Below are 7,465 nucleotides of genomic sequence, written 5' to 3' on the forward strand. Positions count from 1 at the left end.
AATTAGAAGTGTGTTATTGTTATTGTTATTGTTACTGTTACTGTTATTTTGGGGGTGTTAAAATTATTTGATCAGTCATAGATTAGGTGAGCAAAAGAAATTGCTTTGAACTGTTCTGGACAGCTTGCTTTCCTCAAAAGTTTTGAAGACACCCCTTCCCCCGAAAGCAGGAGAAAATTAGTCCTCTTTTTTTTCAGGGGGGAAATATGGTACTTTTGGAAAAGTATGGAAGGAAGTTTCTGCCAACCTTGGAACCAATTCCTTAAGAGGGGTGATGCCTCCTGCCTCCCTCCTTCTTTGTGGCCAAATTAAAGTACTGTTTCAGTTCTGTTAAAGGTAAAATAGGTTATCTGGCTTGCCACCTCACTTTATTTGGAACACCACTAACAAGGAGTGCAGGTGGCACAGAAAAACATTGGGGGGGTTGTATGCAGCCTGTGTACTGAAGGTTAGCTGTTCCTTTATTTAGGGCTGGGGTCTAATCTCTGTGGCAGAATTTCCAGATAAGAGCGGTGAGGTGTCTCTGACTGAATCCTTGGAGAGGTACTGCAAGTCAGTGTAGGCCAGGAGTGAGCAGTGAGCTTCCTTGGAATAAAATTCCATAATTGGGGTGTTGCAACTGAGGAGGCCCTCTCCCCACTTGCCACACACTTCACTTTTGTCAGGGACTGTGCTGAGGAGGGCTGCACTGTAGAGAAATGGTGGCAGCCTCCCCCTTTTCCTGCTCCTGAATGGCTTGCAGAGGGGCATAGTTCAGAAGGCAGAAGCTGGGAAATACTGGATGGGGAACAGCTAGGAGAAGGAACACTGGGGGAGAGAGGGTTAACAGATTCACAGTCTCTGGATAGCATTTCTCCACTCAGCCCAAGGTCGAGAAGTGCACAGAAAGTCTCAGTACAGAAAGCACAGAGGGTACAAGCTCAGATTACAAGACACAGGAGTGAAATAGATCAATAGGGACTGAAGGGGTGTAAGCCTTAATTGGAAGCACCGCCATTCTGGATTGTCAACTTTGCATACTCACAAGGCTATGGGAAGCACGGAAACTGAATGCTTACAAAGGTCTTGAAGTTCTGTGGGTGCTCGACATCATTGGTAACAAAAATCTCAATGCTTGTCCAGTCCCAGTGGCACAACTGCTTGTGCTAACTCAAATATTTTGTTTCAGATTATTGTAGCAGCAATGAGAAAATGGTCCAGTCTGAATGGTAAATTCGTTTCGGATGGAAATCAAAAGCAGAATCCTTGCTAAATGTGTACTACACCTTTCTGTTTAAAATCTATCTGCAATCATGATGTCTGTTTATTTTTTCAGAAGATATGCTCAAGACCATATTGAGCAGCATACATATTCATACTGCTAAATCCAAAATGGGATGCTTCTGCCTTTGATAGAAGTGCATAATTCCACCATGGGTGATAAATCAGCCAAGATCTATCTGTGCAATCCATCACACAGATGCAACAAATTCACACTAAATGATAGCTTAGTTCAAAAACTAATATGAGAGCTTTTGGGATCACATGTCTCATTCATAAATCTTTAGGCACATCATAACTCCTTTATGAAAAACCATATAAAAGGAAGAAAATTTCAAATGCATTATCTCAAGACTTCATAAATATTTAGGCTGCAATGCTATCACACTTATTTAGAATTAAGTCCCCCTGAATTCAATGATACATTCTCCCAAAATATGGGCTATAAATGGGTGTCTACTTAGGAACATGTAGGTATTTATGGAGAGAGAGAAATAGTGCCCTGTGGCACCCCATAGCAAAGCATAACTACTGAGGCCCCCCAAAAGCATTCTCCTAGTGATGCTTTCTGGACTCGGTTCCATAGCCAGCGCTGGAATTACTGGAACACAGTATCCTGAATTCCTATTCCACAGAGCCAGTCCAGGAAGAAGCTGACCAATGGTATCAAAAGTTGCAAAGAGACTGAGAAGCAGGAGCAAGGCCACACTCCCCTTATCATGCTCTCTGTAAAGGTCATCGCAGCTCAAGTAGAAGCATCATACTAGATATGGGGAAGAAATGGTGAATCTACCTAATCTGTGCTTTCTGAAACAAGGCGTGAAATGAGGCACAGCCGTTTTTGGAAATTCACACTTTCCTGAATTTTTCAAAGCTGTTCTGCAACCAAGCAATATGTACAAAAATGCACACAGTTGGATGAAGTGTGCATACAAATGCATATATGTGTGAAAACAGCATACAAAATGCATTATATTGGGGGGGGATGCTTGTGGAAGCCATATGTACCAGGAAAAATTGGTGCGAAAATGGTGGTGAATTTTCATGGGAACTTTAAAAACCCACAAGGTGATATGGAACTATGGATAACTGAATTTAAGGTTGGAAAAATGATGAACTAATAAAACTAATAAATTGACAAATTTGCCCTTTCCTATCCCATACAGGCCTTAACCATTCAACACAGAAATGGTTGGGGTCTGAAGGGAGGACACAATAAGTATGTTGAGAGGTAGAGATGGCCATTGGTTTCCTGAGGCAAATACATGGATATGCATCTTGGGGCAGCCTAAGGCTAAATGTAATGCCCACGAAATATTCTGCCACTCTTAACTGAAGGCCCTTTATCTTCTCCCGGCACCATGGAACAAACCCCTGTATTCACATCAATTGCTGCTTTAAGCAAAAGTCTGGTAGAAAGTCGTCAACAAAATGCTTTTGAGGGAATTAGATTTGAAAGCCAGATTCCATGCTGTTTCTGTAGTAAGTGGCTAACAACCACCTTGATTGACTATATACGGAATTGTCAATTTAAGCGGACTCCTCTCTCTCATCTCAGAGCACTATATGCCTCTAATCAGCACAAAGAAGTGTTACCTGAAACTTCTCTCAAAGTATTTGTGCTTTTAGCCTACAATTATACTGCCTTTTCTTTGTCTTCTCTTTTCTTCTTTGTGATGATGTATGTATGTACACTCACGTGCGCACACACACAAATGCATATGACTGCGGTGGAGTACATCCTGAAATGGTGTTTCTGTGCACTCTGGTTCCCGCCACGGTGTCCCATTGTGCCAGAAGTGGTTTAGTCATGCTGGCCACATGACCCAGAAAGCTGTCTGTGGACAAACGCCAGCTCCCTTGGCCTGAAAGCGAGATGAGTGCCACAACCCCATAGTCGCCTTTGACTGGCCTTAACCATCCAGGGGTCCTTTACTTTTACCTTTACCTTTTATATCCTGATAGTATGCTGCATGCAGTATCTCTTAACTTTTCTTTATGCATTACATCCTTAAATAAATATCAGGTAAGTACAAGATTTCTTTGTTTTAATAACACACACACACACACACAGGCAATTTACATCCCACACTGGCTGTGAAAAATAGCAAGCTGAAACTCAACGTCAAGAACATTATGAACTCTCAGGTTTTAAAATGGGCTAAGAGACATTTGTATATTTAATAACACGCATAAAAAATGAAATGCTATGGTTACAATGAAAAGCAGAATGAGTAGGAGCTTGTTGATAAGAGAACAATAGTCTCCCCTTTCTCTTCTTTTCACAAGTACTGTCATTCTGGGATAGTAGGGATTAATTCCCCTTATTATTATTTCTCCAACAGAAAGACATGTTTCCTTGTTAGTCATATATAGCGCTCACCATTAAAGTATCTACATTTCCCGAAAGACAATATAAAATTGCCAGAAAGTGTATCTTTCCCGCTAAAACAGGAAAATCTCAAATACACAGTTATGAAACAGTCCTTGCTTAATGTCTTGACAATTGATCACCACACAACTCCAAATAAAGTAAGTTGTTGCTTATTTACTTTATTTATAAACCTATTTATAGGCCATCTTTGGGACATAGTCCACTCATCCTAAAAACAAAGTGCAGGTTAAAGGATGAAAAACACAAAGATTTTTAAAACTCCATAAATCTCAGCAAAGATTTCAAAATTCTTGTCATTCTAAGAAAGCTCTCTTAAAGTACAAAAAGAGAAAGACACACACACACACACACACACACACACACACAGTCGTACCTTGATTTCCGAACAGCTTAGTTCACAAACAACTCAGAACTTGAACGGCGCAAACCTGGAAGTAGGTGTTCCGGTTTGCAAAGTTTGCCTTGGAAGCTGAACATCCAGCATGGCTTCCACAGCTTCCAACTGGCTGCAGGACACTTCTGCAGCCAATCGGAAGCCGCACCTTGGTTTCTGAACATTTCAGAAGTCAAACGGACTTCTGGAACGCATTCTGTTCAAAAACCAAGGTACGACTGTATTCACCTAAAGGTTTTCAGCAAAGGTTTTCTGTGGGGAAAGAATTCTAGTTTTGGGGTTAATGTAACACTTTAGAAGATGAGTAGGCAAACTAAGGCCCGGGGGCCGGATCCGGATCCGGCCCAATCGCTTTCTAAATCTAGCCCGCAGATGGTCTGGGAATCAATGTGTTTTTACATGAGTAGAATGTGTCCTTTTATTTAAAATGCATTTCTGGGTTATTTGTCGGGCATAGGGATTCGTTCATTATTATTTTTTTCCAAAATATAATCCAGCCCCCCACAAGGTCTGAGGGACAGTGGACCGGACCCCTGCTGAAGAAGTTTGCGGACCCCTGCTTTAGACTGTCTATCCCCAAGCTGGTGGTTTCAAGGTGATGCTAGACTACATCAGCCATTACTGCTGGACCCTGACTATTGGCCATGAAAGCTGGGTTTGATGGGAGTTGGGAGGGTACCAGTTTGGGGAAGACTGCTTTAGAATATTCATATACATTATCCCCACAGTCATTTGTCTATTGCTCCCTTGTGCAATAGTGCATCCATGGAGGATTCCCATTGCAGAAGCTTTACTCATATATCACAGGATATCTGGGCATGATGCAAAGTGAAGTACGAACAAGTTGACCACTGTTTCATTTTCTCATAACTCCTCTGGGTCTTCATTCTTCAGTAGGGTCATGATAAAACTTGCAATAAGGTGAGGCAGGACCCTCCACAAGCAAGCAGGCAGAGTCATGGCTTTCCCCTGGTGGCTTCTGCCACCGCCTTCCATTGGGATGCCCTAGTGGCCCAAGTGCCAGAAGGAGGTGTACTTCGCTAAGAAGTCACCTCTCTGGGGGTGAGGCCATGCTTGAAGGGCGAAAAACGCAACAAGACCTTGACCACAGGTGGCCATGCAGGCCATTATAGGAAGCCTTATTGCAACCACCTTTGCTACTCTGCCTTGTCTGGACCAAAAGGATATGGCCACGGAGGTGCTGAAAGCCACACCTTCAAATGAAGTCCAGGGCTGGAAGGATGGAATTTGTGGTGGATTCCAGCAGTTTCACAAAGAGTATAGCCACAATGTGCCTCTCCACCTCACCCCCTTGCAGCAAGCTAGCTTATTATGAAGGCTTTCAAAAGAGGCACCATGCTAGGTAATTGGGAGATTTCCTGTTCTGTATAAGTGGGAAATATTTCAAGGTGGAGACCAGAATATTTTTGCTAATTTTAACACTGAGAGTTTCCGGGAAATGGTTCCCTGCTTGCTTTTAGACTCTACTGTCCATGATGATGATTCTGTTTCAATAACAAAATATATAAAAAGTTAAAAATAAAACTTGCAGCTAGGATATATAAAGTAGTCATCCCAATTACTAAAAATTATACTTATGCTGCTGAATTCTGAATTTCAGTAGTGTTTAATATGTTTAAAGTTGCTGCTCCTCTACAGTGTCATTCTTTTCTTTCATTTTTTGTACTTCTTATCCTAAACCAGTGTTCTTCGGCCTCAAATCTGTGGATGTTGGGATTAGAATGCTCACCAACCCTGACCACTGGCTAAACCAACTGGGGATGATGGGAACTGCAGTCCTTCTACAGACCCAAAGCTGAAGAGCCATGTCCTAAGTCATGCCTGAGAAATATTGCCATTTGATTTGTGATGATAATTCCCATGTTTGTGTTTGGTGAAATTTTGGACTGCAGCATTATCACTAAATAAGGTAAGCCACTCCAGTCAATCAGACTGAATGTGAGTGAGGGAAAATAAGCCTGAGCACATTGGGATCAGGGAGAACATAGGAATACAACTGATTGAAACTAAGAATGCCTGCATTTGCATATCCTGAAAAAACTATTATTTACTGTGATGTGAATGAAACTAGCCTCCTCCAGACTCACATGTTCCCCTTTCCTCTTTTCCTCCAATGCGACCACCGGAATTTTTACTTTCAATTTTGATTAACAGAAGGTCAGAGTTAAGTCCCCACCCCAAAGTGTGTGGTAAAGCTAAATTCTTGTTTGCTTGAAACAAACCAGCTTCACAAACCATGGGTTGGAGTTGGCTTGTTTCAAGCAAACCATAATTAAGATTAACCACAATTAGTCCAGGTCTGGATAACCTAGCAAACTCTGCTTATTAAAAAGAAAAGAGAAAGAGAAAAAAAGGAAACCTTTTAAACTCCTCCTTGTGGGTGAAGAGGTGAGAAGGGTATGTGTTTGAATCTGAGGGGCACAAGTGGGTCTAGGCTCATTCCTGAGGCAACAAATTGCAATAAACATGGACATTTAGAAATACAGCATGCCTTTCTAAAGCGCTGGGAGATGCTCTCTGACACTCACAAAAATAAACATAAAAGCAAGCAAGCAATTTTAGCTCAGCCCCGGATTTCAGCTGTTTGCTGCAGTTAAGGTCTTGTACTAATCTGCACGCTCCCAACTTGCTGTCTAACTTTGCTTTGCAGGTAGGAGATGCAAAAGATTAAATTCTTGAAGCAGCAAGCTGTGAGATGTTGGCGGCCAGATGGGGGAACTTGACATGAATGATGTACACAATGTAATATAACCCCAGACATCTGAAGCTCCTGCAGTACTTAGACTCAACTGGGTGAGTCAAAGTCACAAAAGGGTAATCCTTGTCCATGATATAGTACTGTGAGAGCTGCCTGCTCAGGTCTATAAGCAATGATTATAACCCATGTGATTTATTTTCTCTTCAGTCAGCATAAAAAAACAGCTTATTGATTTCTTTCTCTCCCCACTGCCCCTACCCATATTGCTGATTATTATGTAGCAATTTCCTAACCTCTTCCCAGTTCAGCAGAGAATACTTACTATTTGCTAAATTGATATCCCACCTTTTTCTTTATAGATTTAATAAGTATTCTCTCTTCATACACCTCATAAGGATGGTCTCTCCCCCCCTTAATTATCTGTTTTGCTCATGCATTCCGTTTGTGGATGATGTAAAACAAAATGATTGCAAACACCAATATGCCAAGATATTCCAATATTGTAAACTGTGGGGAAGATGCAACAAAATGGAATCTAAGGCAATCTAAAGTGCTGAAACAGGAGGCCAATGAACAGAAGAAACTCAGACTTTATCCAGCCCATTACTTGTCAGTAGGGAGGGGGGGTCATTCAAATAGTAGCCTCCCTATAAGCAGAGAGAAGGAGCACCAATGTCTGCAAAGAAAAGCAACTTTC

General features: G+C 41.7%; 1 pseudogene; it reads left to right on the forward strand.

Moving 5' to 3' along the window:
- Window positions 1–5,049: 5,049 nt before the first annotated feature.
- On the forward strand, window positions 5,050–5,273 carry LOC114603734 (cysteine-rich protein 1 pseudogene; annotated as a pseudogene).
- Window positions 5,274–7,465: the final 2,192 nt, after the last annotated feature.

This window comes from Podarcis muralis, chromosome 9 (assembly GCF_964188315.1).
Source record: "Podarcis muralis chromosome 9, rPodMur119.hap1.1, whole genome shotgun sequence".
Classification (NCBI taxonomy): Eukaryota; Metazoa; Chordata; class Lepidosauria; order Squamata; family Lacertidae; genus Podarcis; species Podarcis muralis.